Here is a 26,038-nt window from a genome sequence, read left to right as displayed (position 1 = left end):
TGCCTATGTGTTAACATGTGCACCTGCTTTCTCTGCAGAAATGAACCCTTTTTTGAAGACTTTTATAGATTTCTTTCACTAAGTTTGGTTCTGTGGGCCTTGGGTGAGACCTTAAGGTTGTGTTTGTGTTGTGCTATAGATCTGACACCATAGATCAGCTGTAGGCTCCATGCAGTTCTAGCTTTGTCTAACTCTTTGTTGGGGAGAGCATAGGTTTGCTCTGCAATTTTAAACAGCCACTCAGGAGACATTAAATTTGGATTTGCTGAATTTGCTTCAAGCATGTGTATGTGGAGGTCTCTGCTCCAGGACTTAATCCTCTGAGTAGAATTTTGCTTGGGGTTGGAAGCCAAGGGCTGTAGAAGTGACCAGGAGAAGTCAGAAGGTACCAGGTTTGGTCTTGGGCTCTTTGAGATATGTTCCCCTATTTTCTGCAACAGATTTTTTTTTTTTTACGTTTTCTTTTTATCTGTATTGTATCAACGGGGATAATCAGAGCAACAGAAGACAGGAGAATAAGCTTAATGATTAAACTGTCAAACTCTTCTCAGTAGGTCCTGGTAAGTCAAAGTCATGTGGCATACCAGAGGTTTGTGCTAGGTTGTATGCTGCAGGAGCATTTTAAGTTCTGCCTGTGTTAAAAAATAAAAATTAAAAAGTGTGTATGTGAGAACATGTTCCTTTAAGAATAGGAAATAAAAAAAAGAAAAAAGCAGGCCAGCTGCATCAAGATACCTACTTTGTACACCTGAAGTGCAGCATTTTATGGGCCAACAGTTCCAAATGGTTGTGGTGAGAGCTGCATCCCACTGCCTTTGACTTTGAACATCAAATAAAAGAGGACTTGTTTAACCTAGGGTCAGCTGGCAGTCAACTGTAGAGGTTTTCAGCAAGAGATCCTAACTTGAAGTCCTGAATCTTTAGGAAATATTTTCCCTGAATATTCTGTTACAGTTCTTGGTTATGCTGAAGAGGCCTATGATAAAGTCCCAAAGGATGAATGTTAAACAGGAATAATGCAAGGTTGTCCGTGTCCTTTCTTTACTACTCTTTGCTACTGTTTGGGATTAGGAATGGAGGAAGAAATGGAATTACAGGGCCTTTTGAGCTACTGTGTGAGTCACCTCATTTCTCTATCATTTAAGAACCTAGAGAGTGACTTCCACAGAAGGATATGAACATCCTGCTTTAAAAATAAATTGTGCACTACTGACTCATGCAATTGCTTGGACTGGGAGCACAGCAAGAGCCTCCCGAGGTACACAGTGCAAATACCTTATTTTGAACAAAAGGTGTTTTAAAAATGTAGAGCTACACGGGGATTTCTGAAAACAATCAATCAAAATGTGTATTCTGGCAAGAGTGATTCAAGCAGGCTGTACAACAACCTCTAGATGAAATGCCAACTTCAGGAAGGCTCTGCACATGCTTCTAGAAGCATTTATAATTTTCAGTGTGACACTTGTGTTTGTGTTGGGGGCTTGGGGGAGTGAGGCAGTGTTAAAGACATAGAAAGGTATATCTATACCACTGCTGCATCCTATTTGCTGTGTGTCATAACCTTATCTTCCTCGCAGATTTTCCAATACTGCACAGTGTGCCTCTGTGACTGAGACAAAATCAATGCTTATAGATTTAGCTGTGTAATCCTATCACGTGTCCTCCTAGATATGATTTGAAATGTAAAGTTCATTAACGTTTAAATGAACTTGAAGGCTGAGGGTCTCTAGAGGAGTTTTCAGTTTCTTAAAGAATAATCCATTTCTTATCTTTTTCCTGCTTGTCACTCTGTCTATCTTTTTGTCTCCTTAATCATTTAAGACTCTAGAACACTCAATCATGCCCAAAGCATATATCGAATGAAAAAGCAGGAATGCTGCTAATCATGTTACTAATATCTGCTTAAGCACAGGGAACACTTGCATTTCTCTGAAAGAAGCTGGGCTGGGAAAAGTGAAACAGAAAGCGAGTAATTGCCGTTTACTGCTTTATCTGTAAAATCAGCTAAAATTCATTTTCATAATCTAGGCAACTACTCTTCCTTCTTTCAAAAAAGCTATGTAATGTTCTGCAGTACTCTGTCTTACCTGTTTTGGCAATAATCTTAATGAAGATACAGACAAAGCAGCTCATTTGATTTTAATCATTCTCAGTTTACTGGAGTATGTATGTAAATACCAGGAGAAACTGGGGGGGGTAGGGGAGGGGGGGAAGCTTTGAGGTAAGAAAGTCCTATGTGAATTTGTAGAGGAGGCAAATAAGGCTGGGGACTTGCTGTAGATTTTGCTAAGTTTGCATTTAGAACCAGCTGTTGGGTTGCACTAGTGAGGAGCCAGGGTTGCTTACCCATGTCAGGGCCTGCATAGGTCTGTTAGGAACTCACCTGGTGTCAGTGCCTGGATGTTGAGAGCAAAGACTAATGACTTTCAGTCTCTTAAAGCCCTCTCTAATTTTGAGACAAAATGCTGCTACGTGGTACTGATGTGCTACATTTTATGCATTATGTGGCCCTTACCCTGATGTTTTTGCTGCATATTTTGTTTGCTGAAAGGCTCATCTGAGAATTATTTCTGAGCTAGAGGTGGAATGCTGCTCTGGCATTTGGAAACGGCTTATGTAGCAGAAGAGTGGCATAGACTGCCCAACCAGATGTTTGCAAACATATCAAACTCATCTCACACCATGTCTTTTGTATCAATGGCCTTTGGCCCCTCAAGGGGAGGATTAGGCTGAGATAATTGCTCTAGAGTACAGCAGCTCCAGGTGGAAGAATGTCTCTCAGGTTTGCTCAGCTTGAATCCTCAAATAAGCTAGAAAGAAATCAATAAGCTTATTGTTCTGTTTTGTTTTTGAAACTATGCTCATAATTCATTTCCTAGAACTTTTATGCAGTGAATCTTCAAACATGTTTCTTTGTGTGTGTGCACAAATCAGTCAAATCTTCGTTTTCCCACAAGACTCAGTGTGTGTAGTGACTGTCAAGGAGTTTCCAACCAGTTGCAAAGAAGAGCCTGAGGAGGACTCTAGATGTCATTGTACTTTGGTGAGAGAAGATTAAGTTTCTTGTCTTCAAAAAATGCTAATGCCAAAGCATCTTGTTTTGTGTATTTCTTTATTTACTTGCCAGGGAGGTGTAGGACTAGCAAGTATGTTAGGATGAGTATTTTGCACTTGGTGATCCCACCAAAATAACCTTGAGTGTATGGAAAGCTATGCCTTTAAGCTTGCATATATGGAAAGCTCAGGCTTTTTCAGCTCAGACATTTGAATCACTGAAGTGCAGCAGGGCAGGGACAGTAGAGTTGGACATGCTTGATCCAGTTGTTTCAGTCATTTTATATACCATCCCTGTGCAGCTCCCAGGTCAACCAAAATCACAGTAAGATTGTTGAAAAAATGGGGCTCGTCTTTCAGAAAGTGTCCTGATAACTGAGAAACTTCCTTTGAAAATCATAATCCCTGTGGGCTGATGCCTGCTTGCACAGACACAGCCTGCAGGCTCAGCTTTCATGTGAGGTTGTGCACATTGGCATGGGCACTCCCTCAGGCTGACCTTCAGCCAAGGCTGAGCAAGCAAAGCTGGAGGCTGGTGTGCTGCCTGCTTTCACAAAGGCAGGGCTGATAGCAGGCAGAGGGGGCAAACAGCCAGGCTTTTTGATGGCTGCATTGATGGGATGAGCTCACGAGGGGGGTCCAGCCATTAGATAGCAGTACTGAAGCACTGAGGTTGAGGGATAGACAGTTCTTGTCTTCTGGTTGATTGTCTGCAGTTTGTGGCTTACACCCACTGGAAGATGTGAATGCGAGGTGAAATAGTGCAGGATGATAAATTGGATGCAGAGGTTCTGTCAGTTCAAACAGGAGCCCATACAAAGTGCTGTTTACAACTGTGAAAATAATCTATGTTAATAATTAATTGCTCAATTAGTAAAACAAATGTTACAAAGTTAGACAGCCTTTTGTGCGTGCGATGACAAGAATATATTTGACTGTGCCCATTATCAGTCCAAGGCTGAGAAATATTATTTCAAGCAAACCCTATTTGTTATTCTTCTGGCTTACCCTTTTCTTCCTCCACCACCTCTAATGGCACAATGCAGGCAGACACAAGGTACATGCAGTGAATAGCATTAGATGAAGACTGAGTGGTGTGCATGGCTTTCACTGCTAATACCACTAGGTAGCACAAAAGGCCCCAGAGGTGTCTGTGCCAGGTAGCATCAGAGCCCCAACTTCTGCACATTTTCAGGAGGAGAAGCAAGCTGGCAGAATTTCTTGCAGAGGGCACAGAAACAACATCTGCTGCAGTTTTATTTAGTTTGCCTTTGTAATGTTGTTATGTCCAAAGCGATGGTGGTTTTTATTGCAGAAGAATGTCAAAACTGTGGTGTAAGCAAATGTAACTTTTTGACAAGACTCGGAAATGTACAAATGCAGCAGATACATATTATTCCTTCTATAGCGAAAGTCTTTTTTTACTTTAAATATTTGAAAAAGTTCAAATAAATCCTCTTCCTGATTGCTTATCTTAGAGAACGGCGCATACCATAAAGATTTTCTAAACCTGTTGCCAGGAGCTCACAAATCCCTGATCAGAAGCAGCAGAACAGCTGGACTGCTTCTGGGTACCTTATTGAAATCTGTAAAGTTTTTGTACAAATCAATACTGAAAGTAGCACCATAGTAATCATTCTTCTGATTACTACTAATGACACCTGGGATTCCTGGGGCAGCTTTCACGGAGGATCTCAGAGAAACACCTAAATGTTAACAGACGAAACCTCCCTGCATGCTGTCAGAACCTAGTGGGTGTCGGGATCTTATGACCATTATTCAAGGGAAGGTTGCCAGTGAAAGAAGGAAGCTTAATAAATGGATGGGACCAGCTTAATAAATGGCTGTGCCCTATATTTGGCGCTCTCCTTTCTCAGTGAATGATCCAGCCCTGCAGCCCTGCCAGCACGGTCAGCAGTTTTTAGGCTGCTGCCTGGTGGGTTGGGAATTTGAACTTCATGTATTTTTATCCCTTTGCATTTTGGGAAAGAAATTAGGAAGCTACCCTGCTTATTCATATTGCCGCAATGCTGAAGCTATGCAGAGGCACAGGCTATGTCTGTAGGGCTGCACAAATGCACCAGTACAGACCTGTTCCCTGGAGGAGATGCTGGAGGCACTGCCTGTGATTTGACAGATGTGCTGGTGCAGTGTGCCAAAGTGAGGGAAATTTGGATGTGGGTGCAAGGCTGTGGCAGTGGGTGCCTGCGCTGATATTGGGAGGGAAGAGGCAGAGATCAGTGTGATTGTGTATTGAGCACTGCGGAGAGATATGTGATTAATAAAGGTCATTATGGAGCTGAATGGGTACGGAGATAGCTAGCGCCTGTTTTAATAATCCCAGAAGGCTTTGCATCTTTAAGTAATTGCAGTGACAAGAAAGAGTAAAAAATAATTCTACAACAGTAAAAGCCAATGGTTTATTTTATTGCAAGAAGTGTAGTGCTGAAACTTTCAGAGATTTAACACTAAAGGAAATGGTGAGACATTTTGAAATACAGAAAATAAAGCAATTAAAAGTGGATATACTTATTTCACTACTTTGTTCTGGTTTTCTCCCATCTTTGTCTTTTGGGACCCAATGTGTGTCAGCACAGAAAGGTTTAATAGGTGTTTGCACTGTGTGTTTGCGCTTCATTCTTATTGTAGTACTTGAACGCTACCAGAATAGAGCTAATAAACAATAATTATATCAATAATAGACTCACACAGACACATACGTAAAAGTTTGTAATGCAGAAATTAATGTGATTGATTTGAGACTAAGGTATATAATCAGTCTTGTAGTAAATTGTGCTGGTTTTCTAGTATGTGTCTCTGCCATTCACATAAAAATCCTTGTCACAACTGTGGCATGTAAAATAGCTTGGCTCTATGTGATTTTCTATAGATATTCGTACATTAGTGTAGTGTAAAAATTGACTGTTTTGGTTTACAAAGTGGCTTATCTTTGACAAAATGATTTCACCATTGGAAATGAATTAATAAGGAACTCTTCGTATATTTTTGAATATGACAACTCTTAAAAGTTTGGATTTAATAGGAGACAGACTGGAAAGAATTTGACAAATGCTAAACTATTGTATGCCTCTTAGAGTTTGCAGCACAGCTTCCTGCTAAATATGTGGTGTTCTACTGCTCTTCATTTATATATTTGTTTAAAAGAGAAATAAATCAAGGAATCGGTCCGGGAGTAGGACTAGGGCAAGCAATGAAACTTGCTACAAATAAATTTTTTACATAGTTCTGAAGGTTACTGCATGACTAAGGTTTCATTTCATTTATGAGATGTTAGCAAATATGTGCCGTTGGCATTAATTGCTGAATTTGATGTTGCATCCTTCAGTATGGCTTGAAAGAGTTTGCAGAGCTGTATGGGAGATAGGTGGCAGGGATGCAGGAACCTGTTTTTATGGCAGTGTTGCTTGGACCCAACTTTCTAAAGTGCTTCTCTGAATTAGTCAAGATGTGTCCTAAACTACAACATCGAATCCAAAATTGCCAAATTTTTTCTGTGTTGCAAAGATATGTTTGTATGGGACATTCTATGAGAATAACTGAACTGATTCTGCATCCAAGATCTAATACCTTGGAGCATGCTGAATCTCTGTTCTTTACATTTTGCTGTAATTTCTAGTAAGTGGGAAACGTGAATACAACAAATTTGTTACACTTCTCTTGACTGACTGTATAGGTCATGACTATGTAAAATGCATATTTAGAAAGCTATAACGAAAAGGAAGATTACATTGGGAAAGCTGTGATACTGTGCATTGAGTGCACTGAAAAACACTACTTTGCTGAATCTAAATTTTGCATCTTAAATGTAGGTGTAGCATATCTCATCTCCTGGAAGTCTACTGTGTTAGCAATAGTATTCTATTGTTTAGTGTAATTTAGGCCATGAAAACCTGTAAACTAAACACTTAGAAAGCAGCTGTTCAGCTGAATGTATTAAGCAATTTACTTTAGGTAATGTAGCCTATAAAATTTTAATTTTGGACTAAATAAACCATATCCTTCAGCATGACTTTTCTACCTTGATGTTCAGAAAATGAAATATGGCTGCATTTAGTGAATTTCTTCTCCAGGATGCTCCAGTGGATAAGGGTCAATAGTTTCCTAATGAAAGCAGTCAATAGCAATTTCTCTTAGTAAGCACAAAGAAAATTAGCATTATACAACAAGCATCACTGGCAAAAGTTTTACATGGTTATGTGGTTAGACTTGTATAAGCCTTGGGAAATAGCTATAGTGGGTAGCATACTGACTACTCAATAGATGGGAAACAGTTTAATTATATCTCTGTTGACAGGAGATGCATCATCAAAACAAGTTGGCAGCAAATGTACAAATATTTGTCTGTGTATACAAAGGTAGGCATGTTTACTGCAGTGTTTACATTATGCATTTTATGTCTTAAGAAATAAAAGTAAGCAGACTTTTTGCTGTGGAAGAAAAGTTGAAATGGTTTCCTGTCACAGTTCCTTCACAAATACTGTTCTCACCTTAAAAACTTGACATTTCTTGCCTCAGTTATGGCGGGAAGGTTATGTGAGTTTCCCTTGCACTCCTCTAGAGTCAAGATCTTCATCTTGACCCTAGAAAAATCTTTCTCTCCTGATGGTGATTGATGTGTCATTTGGAGCTGCTGGAGGTCTGGCCCTCTGTGCTTTGGTCTTAGAACAGCACAATGTTGCAATATGTAACCAAAAGCATTAACCAAGGCTGTCTTCCTACTTGAAATAAATATTATACTGTGAATGTCAGACCAAAATCCTACAGGTGACAGAGCCTCTTCACTGACTGTAATCAGTGGTGCCTAACACTGAGAGGGTACAGACAGGGATGCTGGTAAGAGTACAAGTAGTTAGAGAAATGGTAACAGAAAGTAGTCAACTGTCATCTCCAAAACAACTTCTCCAAGTGTGAAACAATTTTCTAAGGAGAGAAAGGATGAACTATATCTAGAATGGTTTCATAAACAGATGTAAAAACAAGCATCCCTGAGAACTGGTGAACACCATCAGCCTTTGCTTACCCCTGTTTAGTCTTGGTGTCAGAACAGCTTTTGACAAAGGACACCATGTCAGATGTAGGCTCTGAAATGTGACAGTTTGGAATTCATTAGATTTCAACAGTGTATTCAGAAGATGTTAATAGCCTGGGAAGCTTGGTTATGTGGTGTTTGTCATCTTTTATTTTTAACTCTTGGTTTCTAATACAGTCCTTCTAAACTTCTTATCTCTTATATGTGTTTTCCAGAGCAAATTATGTCTCACACAGTCAATACCTAAGTTTATACAGTCTATAGCATAGTATCGATGTGGGACAGGTGAAAAACTCAACTATTGGCAGATTGAGAAGTGAAGGAGAATTTTTAATGTGGCTGAGATGTGATTGTGCCAAGGGCCTTTTGTTCATCCTGATTCCAAAGCAATGCTTCGTCACATCTAAATAACAGCAAGAGAAGCAAATAAAAACAGGAAAAATGGAAAGATTTTGGAAACATCTTCCAGATGTTATCTAAGGTTACAGACTTTTGTACTGTGTATACTGACATTTGGTAGGCTGAAGTAAGCTAGCTGAAACTGATCATGTAAGTAATATTGTCACAGCAATAACGTCAGTAAGTGGAGTTTTGGTAACCTCCTGAACAAAAAAATGCAATAAAATCAATTTAATGCATTGCTTTTAAAGACTAGTGTTTTATCTCTTAAGATCTTGAAAATCTAACTCTTAGAATCACAGTAAGATAAATTAACAAGCAAAAGTACCTTCAGAATTTCAGAAGGAAGAATTCAGGTTATTTTATGATAGCACAGCAAGCACTTGTTTTTAGCCGTTTTGAAGTCCCATGTTTTCATGTACATTTTTCTTTGAGAAAAGTAGCTTTGTGCTTGTGTTATATCATTTACTTTCAGAACTGTCATTTGATGGAAATATTTAAAGCATGGATGGATTATTGAAGTGTTGATTTTATTCTTGATAGACTACAAATTTGCCCAGCAAGGGAAGTTGTTAGGATAAATTTTTCTTACAAGTGATTCATTCCACAGTTCCCTTTCTAGAGAGCACAACTTTATTACATATTCAATCTCATCCTTTGCTGTTATACAAAGACTATACCACAGAGATATGCGCTGCCTGTGAGATAAGGCTTTGCTCTTGGTCAGCCGTGACTTTATGAACAACCAGGCAGAGAATCTCTCATGCTGCCTAGCCTGACTGAAGGACATATTACTGTGAGACCTTGGAATAGCTCCTCAGTAGGTACAAGGCAGCATTTTACAGTAGCCAAGAGCTGTGTAGGGATTCAACTGACTGCACAGATGCCCATTTTGGCTGGAGGAAAAGGAGCTGAGCCATTCCAGAATACTAGAGCAAGTTAGAAAAGATGTTTTTATATTGTGAAACTACATTTTAGAATAATTTTTTGTTTGTTTTATTTTTCATGGAATAATACTAGTAGGAAAATAGAAGCCTATGTAAAAATGAAGCCATGTCACAGTATAAATGTCTGTAATTTTTGGCTGAAGCTCTGTACAATTATCCCCTATCAAGGGTTATAAATACTGGATATTTAGTCTTCAGTTCACAAATCCATGCTTACAAGGTAGGGAAGTGCTCACTATGCAGATGAGCTTAACTCTTGCCACCTCAAGTTAACAACCCTGTTATTATGAGCAAGTCATTTTGCTTTTCTGGTCCAGGATCAGATTAAGCTGATTAAGTTGTTATAAGTTTTTCTTTACTGAGTCTGTATTTTTTGTTTGATTTCTCATGCCACTAGCCTTACTTTGCTCGGATGTGCAGGTTCACATGTACACTGACTCCACTTGTCTCTCTGTGATGCCCTTCCTGTCTTCACCCCACAGCTACAAATGTCTTCTCTTTCTCAGGACTGATGCCACTTCCCCTTGACTTCAAGAGACTAGTAACAGACTGCACTGTGGTGCTCTCTTTCAGTGTGACCAATCCTTTGTTACTTCCAGAAAAAGTGTAGTTGCCTTTTTTTTTTTTTTTTTTGGAAATAACTGTATTCTCAGTCCTCTTGAAAGTAACTGGAGAAAGATGTTCTCAAAGTAGCCACCTAACAGTGGGTAAATTGCAACCTTTTTCCCTTTCAGTGTAGTAGGAAATTACGGCCTTTTGGAAAGATAGCAATTCTAGATGATATTCTCTATGGTACAATCACATACTCAAAGTTGAGAGAATCACTGGAAAAATGCTAAAAGGATCACCACCACCAGTTTCTGTGTGCTATTTCAGTGAGTCCCTGGCTATCTGTGGCTGTTGAGTACCCAGACATACCTCCATCTGTGCTCCTATGAGATGCCCTTAGTGCAAATACTTGTGAAAGAGCAGTACTGAAGGTTTGATTCAGATCTAGTAATAGAGGCAAAATAATCAGTGACGGCATGTAACATACTGAAGACAAACCTGTCTCTTATTCATTGCTTCTATTACCCACAGAGATTACAGTGGTGCAATGCCTGCAAATACAATGATGGTGATGTAGATGTGGATTTATCTCAAAGAGAAGTGTAATGCATCCATCTTACTTCATAATGAGAAAGAAACGTTCTGACATCCACAGGCCAAAATTCTTGAAGGGCTCATATTAAAATAAATTCATACATTAATCAGTTTATTTGCATTGTCTCAGGGAGAAAAGGTTCTTTGATCAAAGTCATAAGCTCATTACTGGCAGTAGGTCAAGTGCCTTCCTTCTAGAAGCATAAGTGCTTTGTTGCATGTTTCTAAATGTTATGATTTTTTTGGGAGGCTTTAATTCGCACATAGCCAAGGCTTTAGCTTCAAGGCTAAGCCCACTCTGTTTAAGATAGAGAGTGAATCTAGTGAAAGGTCTTTGTCTCTGCCAGACTCAAAATATTAAGAGGTAAAATATAGGCAGAATGAAAAAAAAAATAGCAGCTGTGATCATGCTCACCTGTGGGTGCTCAAGTCATCCATGGCAGAGCTGGGATTGACCTTGCAAACCCTATGCATTCAACTGTTGCGGGGCTCACCTCCCTTCCTCTCAGGACAATGGGTTGTTGTGTGAGGCTGGACTCACTTCTTGAGCAAGAGGGGTAATTGTTTTGTCCATGCCTATCTTCTGTCTGAACATGGGCTAACTGAGAGCAGAGGGCGCAGCGGCAGTGGGGTCCTACTCCCACCTGGCACAACCTTGCACTGAGAATTGAGATATCATTGCAATATGGGACGCAGCTGCTGGGAGCTGTAATGGAGCGCACTTTCCCATTTCCTGGCAAAATTGATCTAGTCAGCACACAGTATGCTTCACAGCAATGATAATCAACCATTCTGTAATGATATATGATTGAAAAATAGTGCTGGCACTCCTGGCCTGCTCTCACCAGTTCTTCATATTAATGGACAGCTTTGCCAATTTTCCCTCTCCACAGGGGGGAAATCCATCCAAGCAGCTGGGCTGTGCTTAGTTCATCAAACCTTGGGGCATACTCTGCTTGCTCTGCAGTGATGGCATCAGTGGTGCCATACGTTCGCTGGTATTTTCCTGAATCGTTTCAGAGATGCACTGGGTCCTGACCATGGTTTTGAGGATGAGAGCATAGAGCAAATCATGGCATGCTCTGGGTGGCAAGGATATGAAATAGCAGTGGTTGCTGCATGACCTGCAGATCCCATGAAGACCACCTTCCATCTCCCTTGCCTTTCTTGAATGAAGCAAGAACTGTTCTCAACGTGGCCACTAGGAAGAAAAATAATAGGCAACTTGCCGGCTGTGTAGCTATTCCACATTGACTGGCAGCACCAGGACACTGCAGAGCTGCCTTTCTCTAGCTGTCAGCTGATCAGTTGTGACAGCCCTAATAATGGTTGTGTCAGGAGGCAAGCAAAGAGATGCCACAAATGGATTGCACGTGTATAATTGCTTCAAAAACAAATCTGTTAATAAAAGGAGATGAGAAAATTGATGGGAAAAAATAGCTTATTGCATGCTAATTTTCTCCAGCTTTCATATGCCTTCTCTTTTCCTTTTTCTTCATTCAGGTCACTCCTCCTGGGGAGAATCATGGTCAGCAAACTGAATAGGGGAAGGATGTCTATATAATGAATAATTACGATGATGCGTTTTTCACAACAGTAGTCAAGTTTAGACAGATGGATTTGGCTGAAGAGCTGCTACCTATCTGATAGCTCTTTCATGTTGTTTACCCTCTCATAGCTCTTGGAGTTTAAAGACAATAAAGAAAAAAAATGAAGTGGTCCAGAGAACATAAAATCCCTCTGTCCACAAGTCTTCTAAAGTCCCATGATGTCCTACATGCATTATCCCTCTAGAGGAAACAGAAGATGCTGCAGCTTCTTGTTCATAGAAATGCCAACATTCATAGTGGATGGGAAGGATTTTATTCTTCCCAGCCCACAGCATACCAAAATGCACGACTGTTTCAGAATCACAGTGCTTTGCCTTCTGCATCCTCTCGGTAAGGTTGCTAGTGTACATAAGCAGTTGCATAAATGGGCATTTATGGAGTTTGTGACTGATAAATATACTTATGCAGTGAAAAACTGAGTCACACAGAAATAAGATAAGGAATCTCAAGCAGGGGAACAACGACAGCAACAACAAGATTGGATGATACAGCTGATGGAACAATAAGGCAAGTAGTAGATAATTTGAGAAAATTTTGCCAAAGAACGAGATCAGTACTTTTCTTGATGAGGGCAGTAGTTGACAATAGTGAAAGCAGCTGCAAAACCAGTAATACAAGCTCAGGCGTGACCTGTGAATTACCTACTTAATTAAAAAAAAAAAAAAAAGGTATTGAAAAATAACATCTTTGTCTCTGAGATGCATGAGGAATAAAAGAACATTGCTGATGAGGAGATGGACAAGATTTCTGGCACTGGAGTACTGTGCACTTGCAGAAACTACTTGATGTGTCTATTTTGCACCTAGCTTTTTTTTTTTTTCACTGTGCCTAATTTATGCTACAGATACAAATTCCAAAAAAGCTGTCTGAGGAACAGTTATTTTCAGATTTCTAAGGAGATATTAGAAACGGCAAATGATAAGAACAGTAATAACAGCCAAGGAAAGTGGAACAAATATGAAGAAAGATTTGGACAATCTTTGATGTTGGTCATTTTACAAAGATAAAGAGGACACATTTTGTATCTGACTGCTGCAAGCCATAAGATAGTTTATGGCTTTGTCAGTTCTTACACTTTTCATCAGTTTGTTTGGGGATGTAGCATTTACAGAGTGTTATTTAAAGACAAAATATGCTTTGTATTTATGCTTTCCTTAATTAAACACTGTGCACTGGGGCTCAGAGTTCAGCAGAGAGGTTGCTGTGTGAGCTTTCTCCGCTTGAGCAACGAAGAGCAAGATGTTTTACATGACAGCATTTCATCTCTGTATGGCTGGGGACAGTAATGCATGAGCAGCAGGTGAAGGCATTAATCTCCTTAGCTATCCAGAAATGAACTGTCATGTACAGCAACTTGTTCTCTGCTCCTGCTGCTACTCCTCTCCTTTCGCATCCAGGATCATCTGTACATGCATTAAGCATATCCTTGGGGCAATGACATTTTTTCACCTGGGAGTAGCAGGCCAGGGAAATACGAAGCCTCAATCTGCAAAGCCAAACAGCAGTGGTGGCTGTGAGCAGTGTGGAGGCAGCAGGATATCTTGACAAGCCAGCAAATGAGATAATCTGAGGGGTGCCACAGGGGAGTTCCACGGGACTTGTCAGAAGCTGCTGTATGCAGCATGGTGGACAAGCAGGTAATTGGTTGTCTCTGCAGTGGGTGCAGTACCAAACCCTGACTCCTTTCTATTTGGGATTTCTGCTCATCTGACCGGAGTACAGATTTTCCAACATGGCAAGGAGGATCCTGGAGGGAAACAAGTCTGCGCAGGTGCTAGAACAATTTGCCCAGGGAGGCAAATTAGGCTAGTCTAAATCTACCATGGTGTTGGACATCCTGCTCTGGATGACCTGGTTGGAGCAGGGGCTGGAGCTGGAGCAGATGGACCTAGAGGTCCCTGCCGACCTCAGTCACTTTTTAAGGACACTTAAAACTCTGATGCAGCTACAAGACAGTCGTCACATGGAGCAGTGTAACTTTAACATACCAACAGAGATGAATGTAATAGTGGTTTGTGGCTTTTTGTATGGATTCAGATTAAATTTACAGTGATGGAAAGAATCCTCTGTTGTTTGAGTATAGTGTGAAAGTGTTATGTATTACCAAACAGCAGAGGTGGCCTTGGGAATGAGGCAGCTCAGCTAACAGAGGTTTTGTTCATTAACAGGAAGCGACAGCCCAGGCTCCCGAGGCAAAATGCTGACTCTCTTGCTCTTACAATACCTGTTTTCAGCTGTGCTATAATGTGTTTTGGCATCAGCTCTATGTACAGTGGGAATCTAACCAAAATATACCCATTGCTTTAAGTATTAACAGAGAGCTTCTGAGGTTTCTTGCCTATAATTACTACCCAAATGTACAGATGCTGTTTTAATTTAGCTGTTTGCTTCTATGCTGTCATTTTGCCTCTTCAAAAGAAATGTGGCTCACAGGTTAAGACTGAGCTAGTAGGATTTTTTTTTTTTAATGTAATACCTTCATATACTATGTCTAATAGATGCTATACGTTTTGTATCCTTTCTGCTCCAAGATTTGGACAGTCATAGATTGTGACATTTTACTATGTATTTACAGATGTTTGAATTAATGATACTGTGTTCTTCTGGTCACAGACTAGAAAGCTGTTGAACAAGATTACCTAATGTCAAAATTGGTTTGTGATGTTCAAGCCAAATTAACCAGTAAAATTCTATAAGTGGAGAACTACTTTAAAGTGCAGTATTTGGTCAGACCCAAGAATAAAACAGGATTAATTCTTGCCTTATTAATTTAATTAAATATTACATTTATTACTGTGTGATTGGATGGATTTTGTATGAATATGGGTTAAAAAAAAGTGTAGCTAGTTATTCTGAGAGTCATGAACGTAAATACAAATACGTAGGTTAGATGTTGGCTTTTGTGAGAGCTTTATCTGTAGTTGTTTTCTGTCTTCTTGACTATTAATCTTTTGCATTTGTATGAAAATAGTCGGATTCCTGTAGTAAAGTTGGCTGAACTTGAGAAAAGAAAAGAACGTGGAGTAATATGGAAGAAAAAGAAAAGTTGTAGAGGGCAGTGAGGAAAGAAAGGAGAGGATTAAATGGGGAATAAAAGATAGGACAGAAAACCAAGAAAAGTGGTAAAGAAGGTCAGAGATGAGGAAGCAGAAAGCAGGATTAATATATTTATGTTTTGTGCTTAGCTTAGGTCTCTGATTCTCTAGTGATGGCATTTATGATCATAACTAGACAGATTCAGCTGAGGTTGAATATCAGCTTCCTTGAAAAGGATTGGGATGATGGAGAAGGAGAATGGAATGCTGATTAATTGCTCCTCAGCTTGGATCTGACCTGCTGAGAAGCTCTGATAAATAGATACTACATAGCAATACTAAACATCTCCAGAAAAGCCTGCAAATGAATTTCATTTCCATTATTCCTTGACAGTGTTTCTTTTTGTTTTGAATTCATTGACATTGCTGTGTTGTCTTTTTGAACCTAAATCTATATTCTAAAAATCAAAGATATTCCTTCTCTTTTTGTGAGGACCAAGGCTGTGGCTCAGGCAGCAGAGTTACATGTATAGAGAGTTCAGACATCAAGGATTTACATTTTTGTACTAGATAGCAATGAAACTTATTGGAATAATGTTGGCTATTATTGAGCAGTACCACTTTTTTTTAGTTTTTATTTTTTTCTTAGACACAGAGAAGTTCATGAAAGGTATAAATCACTGTATGTCCCAGTACCACTGATGCATTTCTAACTGTGGCTTAATGACATGGTTCCAAGTGCTGTGAAGTATGTTAGCACCTTCATCATCTTCAAAACAGAGCTAGATATCTCCCATTATTTCTTACCAGTATTTCAAATCACATCGTGTCATTTCAAATCTGTGATTTCTTTTTCCCTCCTTGAGTTAGTCAAGTTAGAAATACTTCAAGCAATATTTTCTCTCCCTTTCTGCTGATTTGAGCTATGAGTACTTTAAAGGAAAGTCAATAATATGAGTATCTGGCCTATAATTTCAGTTTTAGAATGATTTACTTCAAACCAATTAACAGTAATGAGAAATATCTTGGTAGCAACTCTTTAAATGTCTTTTCACGATTTGATGCTCCAATATTGGTGGCATTTTCTGTTGGCACATGGAGAGATATCTATCTCTGTGGGTAAGAAATGTACATTAAAAATGAATGTAGCAGACAAGAAACTGTTTACAGATGAGAAAGAGAAGGAAGATCCATGAATTAACCTTAGGATGCCAGTCTCTGGACATCGTTGCATCTGTTCTCAGTATTTACAGTGGGTTTATCTAATTAACATTTCATTGTTGATTACTGAGTATTTAGAAGGTTTCCTTTTCTTTTTCTTCCCTCGTTCATTCTTTCTTTTAGTGGCTATGGAGTGAACCTGAAAAAATTTGGAAGCAAAGGGTGGGATGGTGGATAAGAAAGTGACCACATGTTTTGCTGGTACTGGGATTTTATACACTATGATGCGGAAGAAGTATTAGGACTCTTGTCAGAGCCCCCTATTGGCACTGTGTGTTTGATATCATTGGTGTCAGCAACTTCAGTTTGAGCTATCTTGGACAGTCCTGCTGACAGAAGGGTAATTCATGCTTTTCAGGCACTTGGGTCAAAAATTGAGGTGAGGGTAAAGCAAGAGCCAGAGGCCTGCTGTCTCATGTTGCTGCTTAATTTTTTACAGGGTTTTTGTTGTTGTTTTTTTTTCAATTGTTAGAGAATTTGAGAGTAAGAAATCAACAAGACAAAGGAAGTGAGTGTCAATGAATTTAGGTACTGCAGGGAGAAATCTGCAGTCTGATACCAAATACTTCATCCTTTTCACAGACTCCTGAAATAGCTTTTTGAATGCAGAATGAGAGGTTCTGTGCTGCAACATCCCTCCATGGGCCCTGGGATTCATCTATTATCATTTCCAACTTTAGAAAATGATAGGGTGTTAATGTCAGTGATCTAGCTGCATTCTCCTTCCACCTGCCTTTATGTACTGAAGCTGCTGGTGGTAGGGCAGAGGAAAGGATTTGCTTTTCTGTAAATAAATGTGCTCAAAGGGGAACATTGTCTATGCATCTCCTGAAATAAACTGGCTCTGCATGGAGGACCCTAGTAGATTCAATCACCTTGTGAGTTCCCAAAGTAATAAGTCTCTCTTGCTTTCATTTTCTCTCAGGGGGAGGAATGCAGTTGATTATTTTGCATTAAGATTTGGTTGAACACCTTATTATTAGCTTTACTAGTATATATCGTACACACAATCTGTTATTTGCACGAATGCAAGCATGGCAGGCCTTTGCTTTTCATCTGCTTACAAAGTCCTATGTATTTACAAAGCCAATTGCTAGTCAAAATAAATAAATTAATGTCTGAGTCATATGTCTGATCCTAGGCAACAATCTGCATTCTTCCATCTGGCTGCCTAAATACCTACGTGCTTAATTTGTAAATGTTTGTATTTTATTTTCCTTTTTCCTAGTTCTTCAAGGACTATTTTCCTCCTTTTTCTACATCTCGTACTCAGATTCCCAAGTTACTTCCCTCCCCTTCTCTTTCTCCCTAGAAACTCCTGCTCAGAATTTAGTTAATGAATTTCTAATTCAATTTGGACTTCTGCTGGGATAAAATCAGCCTCCTACAAAATAATTTATGGTTCTTGAAAAATTGGCTGTGGCTGAAATTAGGTAACTAGCACTACACCAATAATAATATCATTAAGATCCAAGGAATAAAACAGCGAATCAGTAGGTATTCATGAGGAGGATTAGTGTTAGTCTCAGAACAGTGGTCCAATCAGGACTCCTCTACCCTGTGGAGAGAACTCTTCAGAGAACCTGAGGTCAAGCCTCTGCTCCAAGTCCAGTGCTTGAACTGCACCATGGGTGCAGAAGGAGTCCAACATGGAAGCAGAAGGTTACTGCAAAGGCACAGGGAAAAACATGGTACCTGCTGTGCCTATCGCTGGCTCCAAAATAGCTGGAGTATATTTCCTAGTGATTCTGAAAACATAACTTCAATTGTAGCCCTTTGTATAACTGTTGCTGGCTGTTTAGTAAATGATGCTGATGAGACGTTTTGGATACTTTCTGAGGAAAGAACCTGAGTGCTGTCAGTTGTGAAGGTGTAGTGCATTACAGTGCTGTTAGGCTGCTGCATCCATTTTGCAGATGGGACCTTGAACCTGCCAGGACAGATTTCCCCATGGTTGCACAAGAGTATCCATTCCCTGGTCTCAGCTCAATGCCTTAACCAGAAGGCCAGATGACTGAGCAGTTATTTGAGGCATGGGCAAGTGTTATGTGTTTCTCTGGAATGGAGTGATCCTGCTGATTTAATTAACTGGGCACTTCAGATATCTCATGCAATCAGGGCCCATAACATCCCACTAGACCTCAGTTTTATTAATCATGAGGTGCTGGTCATCACTCTTTGCTGAGAAAAATACTAGCATTGAAAGCATTAGAAATCTGGGAGCAGAGCTCTGCAGCAGTTTTAATAATGGGAAAAAGTAAGGATATAAATAGCCATTCTTGATAAAACCGAAGGACTGACTGACATTTTAACCCTAACACACTGATGCAAGAAGCAAGCTTAATTATTAATACGAAACAGCATATAAAGCTAAGAAACCATTTGCAATATACCACATCCAGTTATAGATCATCTCTCAAGCTGACAGTGCAGAGCTCCTTTCATGTGCCCTAGACATAAACAAAACATTTTACATGGGTTGATTTATATTAAACCAAGTTGTGTTGATGGTATGATTTACCACTAGCCCCGTGTGCCTACAACTGATCATTCTCTAGTCTGAGCTCTGTTGCTGCTTCCAGGACATGAAAAAGCACTAAAAGTCTTCTTTGGTTTTTGTTGCGTTTAAGACATCGTGTTCTGACTGTTGACACAGCAGTCAGATGAGCAATCTGTGTCTGAACTTTTAATTCTACAAATACATTGAGTTAATTATCCTCAGATTTTTCCTGAATTGTGTGCTTTGGACTATGCCCAGGAAACTTGTTTCCACTATGTGTTGAGGTTATATTTTATGGGCTATAAAATGCATCCTACATTCTCACCACAAAGGTTAAGTTAGGTCTTGTTAAAAGAGACTTTTTGTATTATTGTACGAGGCACCTACTTTCATCTTCATGTAAATATGTCGGGCTCTGTCCTGTGTGATAAAGAGTGCCTGAAGGGGACTTGAGAATGAATAGGTTTAACGAAAAGTATTTTAGCTTAAGCCTTGTCCATCTTTAATTAGTTATCAGGGTTAAAGGGGAGGTCAAGAGCCTGGAGCTGCTTCAGGACTAATGTGTCAAAGAAAAGTGAAGCCTAACACTGAAGAGGAAATGATGCTCCTTGGAGGTTCAATAATTTTTTGACCCTGTGTCAACCATTATGACTGCTAATGGCAACTGGGGTAGAAATGTTTCAAATCAGACTTTGCTTTGCAGGTGGTTGGGAAGAAATCTCATGCTACCACACGAGCTCATTGCTAAGTAGAATCCTAAAGGAAAAATGTGTTTCAGTTTGCAGGTGTTATCTGGCCTTGTTCCTTTACCGTTAGTATCTTGTACTCATATTACAGAATAGAAAAATGGAGCATGTAGCCCCAACTGCATGAGCTCTACAAAGCAAAACCATGTCCAGCAGAAGCCCTGGCATTTTTTTTTAAATAGGGTAAATACCCAGAGCTCACACTTGAAGAATGCAGCATATGCACTCTGTGTACCAACATTTCTTGTTACTCTGTGTTTTTGTTACATAACAAAGAAAGGGAGATAAATTTTCTGAAACAATTCTCAACCCGCTTACTTTTTAAAAACGTAGATCTTTTCTTAGTTTGAAAGAAATGGAAAGAGAGCAACAGGACAAAGGCAAAGGAGAGGAATTTTCCACATGATTATATTTACAAAGAAATTTCACTGATGCCGGTTGTTGTGTGCAGCACCTGCAAATCAAACAGTGCTTGCAAATTTAGTAGCCTTGGTGATATAACCAAACCAACCAGGTCCAATAGCTCTGTAGAAGCAAAAGAGTGAAGTTTCCTTTAGAATTAATGAATCTGTTTTAAGAAAGGATGGTAGAGACAGGGCTTTGCATCTTCACTTGACATTTACCTCCAACTTTATTTATCTATTTAAATGGTTAGACACTGCATAATGAACATAACATACAGATTACTGCATTAGATTTCTTGTACTGACAACAATTATTATAAACCTCATTGCACAAAGAACAGCTTGTTGCTTTTCTTATTCTACAGGAAGTTGTTTCAGTGCCTTGTGTGAAATCACAGTATGTTCTGGCTTTTTCCTACACTGGGTCCACTGCTAACAAATACCTGTGCCATCCCTTGCATATTTAGGCAGCAGCTTGTAGTCTGACAGAGTTTGTTTCAAGGCAAAGGTAAAGATCTGGATACAGCACCTTAAATGTCATGTCTGTACCTATGTGTGTTGGATTAGCAACACGATCTGCAAAGAGCTCTGTCTCTTACAGAAGGCTGCAAGAATCATTTTGAGGACACATTCTGTCTTTGGATTGCCCCTGATCTGAGTGATGATAAAATTGCCATTGGCCTCAAGAAAAGCAGTAAATTTAATTATAATTGTGAATTAAATGAACTGCGGGAAGATGCATTTTTACCTGCCAATGATATATAACTTGCACGTTGCTTTATAAAGCTCGTACACACCCTTTAGTGCATTTGAGTAAAAGATAAATTTGTTTTCCTCCTTTTGATCTAAATCTCCTTTTAGTTACTCAGATAAAAATCAGGTGTGACTTGATTACCACCAGTACAGTTTTACTAGGCATCAGTGTGGGAGGAAAGGTGAACGTATAGCCAAGGTAGAGGAAACAGCGCAAACTGATTGCTGTAGGTAACCCAGTTATGCAGGATGTCCACATTAGCTATGTCAGAGTGATTACTGTTTCATCTTCATTTGCCATTGGTTTAATATCTGACCATACTCCATTCATATGAAACAGGAAAATGCAGTAAAGCATGCAGCAAGAATGGTTCTGTTCACTGCAGTGCTGCAAGCCAGCAGGAGTGCACAGGCTCCTTTTGTTTCTGCAGATGAGCAACTTTCCCATTTCTGAACCATTGCTCTCAGCCTTAGCTGGTATCCTGTGCAGTATCAAGGTGTGTGCTGGTGTTACACAGAAAAGCATGGTGCTCTCTTCTCTCTTTCAATTCTCCCCAGCTTGCTGAGATAATCTGATCAAGATAAGGTGGACAAAATGAAAAGGATTACTATATCAGGGCTCTGGTAGCCTAGATTTTATTTATTTATTCATGTCTTTATTATATTTGGTATAGAAGGCCAGTCATCAAACAGAAAAAACCTCCTTCCTGGACTCAAATTGATCTTAAAATCCAGTATTTCAGGTGTCTCAGATGACCAAGCCCTGGTTTTACAAAAGGTTTCAGGTTGGCACCTGTGGCTGACAATGGATTGCACATTGCTTCCTGGACCTGTGTTGAATTTGCTTCCTTTGGTAAGGGTAAAAGAATAAAAAGTAAGAATGTGTTTGGGTTTTGTTCAATGTGTGCATGTTTGGAGAGCAGACTTCTGCCCACCAGCCTCCTGATCTACACATGGCTGTTCAGTGGTGATGGCTTTCATAATATACCATACAGAGCTTGTGTTTGTCTTCCTTGGGATGTGTCATTTCAGCCAAGGTCTGGTAGGACTGTCTGTACAGAGCCCTTGTGGGTACAAGAGCAATTAATTCCTCTTTTTGGTATTTATTTAATTTCTGAACTGAACTCACCCATTTCACTGAATGTTCTATCAATTTCTCTATCATTTTTTCCTCACACTGTGCCTGCCCTCTTGCTTTCCCTGCTGAAAGACCATTTAATTTTGTGGGTGCTAAGTAAATATGAGTCTGAAATTCCTTCAGTATATTCCCATGAGAGTTCAACAAGGTTCAGCATGCATCTCATTTGTGGGCTACCACAAAGCCAAAGACTCCTTTTTAGACACAGAAGGCCTGCAATGAATTCAACTCCAAGCAAGCAGATCTGAGCCTTTCAGGCTGGCCAAATATGATGCTGTTATAAAACTGCAGTCTTCCCAGGCTATGTGGTAAAATCATTTGTCTCTGAGATACTGAAGAATAAGGTGTGATTGCCTCATAGCATGCCATCTCTGCAGTCAGCTGGCTGCAGGGCTGACAGAGGATACAGTGCTGAGAAAGCCACCTTCTCCTCTTCCTTCATAGGGTAAGGCAAGGAAATGTACTTTCTCTTTTTAGTTGGCTCCTGGAATGGAGCAGGGACAAAAGAGATCTCTGACAGGGCAGCTACTCACCAGTAATTCTCTCAATTGACTTGCTTCTTGCTTACACATCACATCTCATTGCATCTTTGTAGAAGTCCTATTCTCTCCCACTTCTCACGCTGCTTGGCCTAATTTTCGTGACAGAGATTCTATCTCAGTCACCATAAAGGGGCTATAAAGTGGAGGTGCGCTGTATAGCATGCAGGATTTTTGCTTCCATGCTTCCCATCTGGTGGCACTATGATGCTGCATACTCTTCCAGGGATTTAAGAAAATTCTGGGACCAAAGGACTTGGAGTTCAGTGATTTTTTCCCTTCTTGTTTTTTTCAGGAAGCATTCACTGTAAAACAAACCATTGCCTCCATCTGAGAAAGCCTTCTTACCCAGCTAGCACCTGCTGTTAATCTCACAGTAAACAATACTCATTGTTCTAGAAGGCTTTTAATCATAATGTTAAAAAACAAACAGAAATCCCAACCATACAGTTAGCTCCGGCTGCCTTCCTTGCAATGCGCAGAGTGATGGGCATCCAAATGCAAATGGAATTAGCTTTGCAGCCATTCATTTTAAATTGCTCTTGACTCATTCTGAAGTAAATTCCATTTGAGAAGAATTTGCTGCAGGTCTCACGCAAGGAGATAATGGTCCTATCTATTATGATCTAAGCAATAATAGTGTAAGTCTCGCAGTTCAGAAATATAGTGAGTTATACACTGGGCTGATGAGAATTAAAGCTTGATATATGGTAATAAAACTAGTGATCTAGAGATGAATAGATTGGTGTATGAAACACAATATTTTCCTGCCACAGATTAGAGCAGGGGTACTAGTCCATAAAAAGAGAAGGGTACTATAAAATCTCCTTTTCCACTTTTTATGCTTGAGGAGCTATAATACATACAGTTTTACAAACAAGTGCATGAAAAGAATAAAGACCTTGACATCAAAAGGCTCTTGCTTAGAAAAAGGTTTGTTTTAGCTTCATAGAAAATTAAACTGAAATTTCTGTGTGTATCATCCTGTGCCAGCTTCTGTGCTGATTTCAGTGACACTTTACCCTTTCCTATAGATTTTGCATTTGATTTGCACTTAAAAAATATATAAAATTGTCAGATACTATAGAAGGCAAATAAAAGAGCACATCTGTATTCAGGCCAGCAACTAAAATAAAAAATCCAAATTAAATTTATACATTAAAAGGACTGTTTTAAATTTACTCTCTTAATGTGAATGAACTGCATAAGTGAAATCAGTTTAGCAGTACCATTAATCAGGTCTTTTGTCTTGCTAGTATAAATCAGTCAATAACAACAGATGGGCTGAACACTTTATTATGTGAAAATAAAGATGAATGTGGCATATTGCAGAAGTAAACTTGCAGCTTGAAGTTGCTGAGCACAAAAGGGGACTTGTTATAACAGGGGAGAAATATGCATGACTTGTGCTTCTATTTGATCAAGGTTGTGAAGAAGCCATGGCAGAATGATTGGCAGTCGTTTGTTTGCTTGTTTCCTCTGGACAGAGAAAAAATTGCCTAATTTAAGTAAGAGTTAAATAAGAGCGATATAAAGTTTGCTTCTTCATTGAGTCATTTTTCCCTTGTATACTACCGGTGGAGCACACGGAGAGAGCTGACCTCCACCTGCTCTATAGAAACAGACTTGCCACGTAGTTTTAACACAAAAATCCCCCATAAAACTAGGACAGAGTTTGGTGTTCCTTTGGACAGAGGAATGGCCCATGCTTAAGTGATCAGGAGAAACTTTGATGGAAGTATTTCTAAAATCGTTGGAAACATGGCTTAATGAAAGTACAGATTAATTGATAGGCTTTCAGTTCTGCTGGAAGCTTGCTTTGTTGAGAGTTGCAAAAATTCTGAGCATTTTCAAGTATCCTATATTGATGTTTTCAGGAGTAAATATGTTTGATTTTTCAGAACAATGTATATGTAATACAACACCATTATAATTATGCATTCACATTGCTGCAAATGTCACCATGAAGGCATAACTATATATAATTCCACTAACAAAAAGATGCAAAATTTTGATCTGAATTTGGTTCCAAATCCCACCCCAAATGAGCAGCCTGTGCTTTACCTTTAACCCACCAACATGTGACTTGGGCTGCGTCCTGTTTATTTGCTTGTAAGAATAAGCTTTTCCAACAAGTTGAGTGCAGCAGGCAAAACCATACTTCTATCTTTTCTGCAGCTCTCTTATCCCTCCTTTTAAACTTTGCATTTATGTCTTTGCTAAGATGCAGTTAATTGGTCAGGCAGCAGAAGTATTGCCTTTGATAATGTGCTGAAATCTATTGGTGAAAATAAATACATTTATTCTTCCAGTCACCAGAAATTAGTGAAGCAATACTTGTTTAATTATGAAACATATGTGTGCTTTGTTAGTTTCCATCTGTCTGCTCACTGATTTGCAATTAAATGACCAGAAGAAAAAGATACATCCTGTGGCAATTCAGGGGAAATGATTCATCTCTAATGTTGCTGTGCTGCATGTGGCTGTGGAGCAACGTGTGTGAGGGGGGCAGTGGGAAAGTGGCAAGTTACAGGCAAAAAGGGATGAGGAATGCTGGAAATCCTTTTGCTTCAGTTCAGGTATGTTTCCTTGTCAGGAAACTGAATGTTGTGTCACCTCACTTGCTGAATGTCATCATTCCCTTTGGGAAGAACTGGAGAGCAGAACAGAGCAAAGAAGAAATACCCAATATGGGGTGGACAGAGGACTGCAGAAAGGGAGGCTGGACTGGTCAGAATGGAAAGGGAAGGAGAAGGGAGGGAAAGTGTTAAAACTGAAATATTTTGATGTTGGAGATGGAAACTTAATTATTATTGTATATCACAGATGTTATCTTTGGAAAAAAAAAAAAACAGGCTGTGTTTAGTGATCCTTTCTTTGTACATTGAATAGCTCCATTGTGTTATCACTGAAGGAGTGATGTGGCAGTGAAAGAAGCTCATTAATACAGAGAAAAAATGGTAAATAATTATGAATTAATGTGAAAAAGGTGAATGTATGCTATATTCATAAGCAGTTCAAGAGGCTTGCAAATTCTCTTTATGCATAGGGTCCTCCCATTGCTAACAAAGATGTGCAGTCTACCTTGCATAGCTCTGTGTCTGGGCTGCCAGCTGCCTTCTTGTCCCATTTCCTCCTGTCACTGCTCTTTCTTGTCATTCTCCAAGGCTATGGCTGGAAGGAGAACCTTCCATTACCGTGTAATTCTGGGCACAGCTGGCTCAGACGTGTCTTGGGTATGGGAAGGAGCTGCCTGACATTTTGTCTTCATGAAGACTGGCAGGGAGGAGATAGCCAACCTTCTGCAGGACTTTTAGCTTGATGATCTGTGCTGTTTTATTGCTCACCAGCAACGTCCATCACTGTTTATAGTGATAACTGCTTCAGAGAAAGAAAGGAGGAGATTGAGTAAAGCTCTCAGGACCATCCACTTATTGCTGACGGATCTGACAGATCACTACACCTCCACACTCCCCCCCCCACCCGAATTCTTGCACAC

General features: G+C 39.6%; 1 protein-coding gene across 1 annotated transcript in view; it reads left to right on the top strand.

Moving 5' to 3' along the window:
* The window catches only part of UNC5C (unc-5 netrin receptor C), a 232,256-nt gene that overhangs the window by 121,595 nt on the left and 84,623 nt on the right, over positions 1-26,038 (top strand). The window lies entirely within an intron of this gene.

The sequence above is a fragment of the Cyrtonyx montezumae genome, unplaced genomic scaffold (assembly GCF_038088225.1).
Source record: "Cyrtonyx montezumae isolate F1298 unplaced genomic scaffold, pur_monq_1.0 scaffold_2, whole genome shotgun sequence".
NCBI classification, from domain to species: Eukaryota; Metazoa; Chordata; class Aves; order Galliformes; family Odontophoridae; genus Cyrtonyx; species Cyrtonyx montezumae.
The sequence above is the reverse complement of the archived record's forward strand: the minus strand, read 5'-3'. Positions and strand labels throughout refer to the sequence as shown.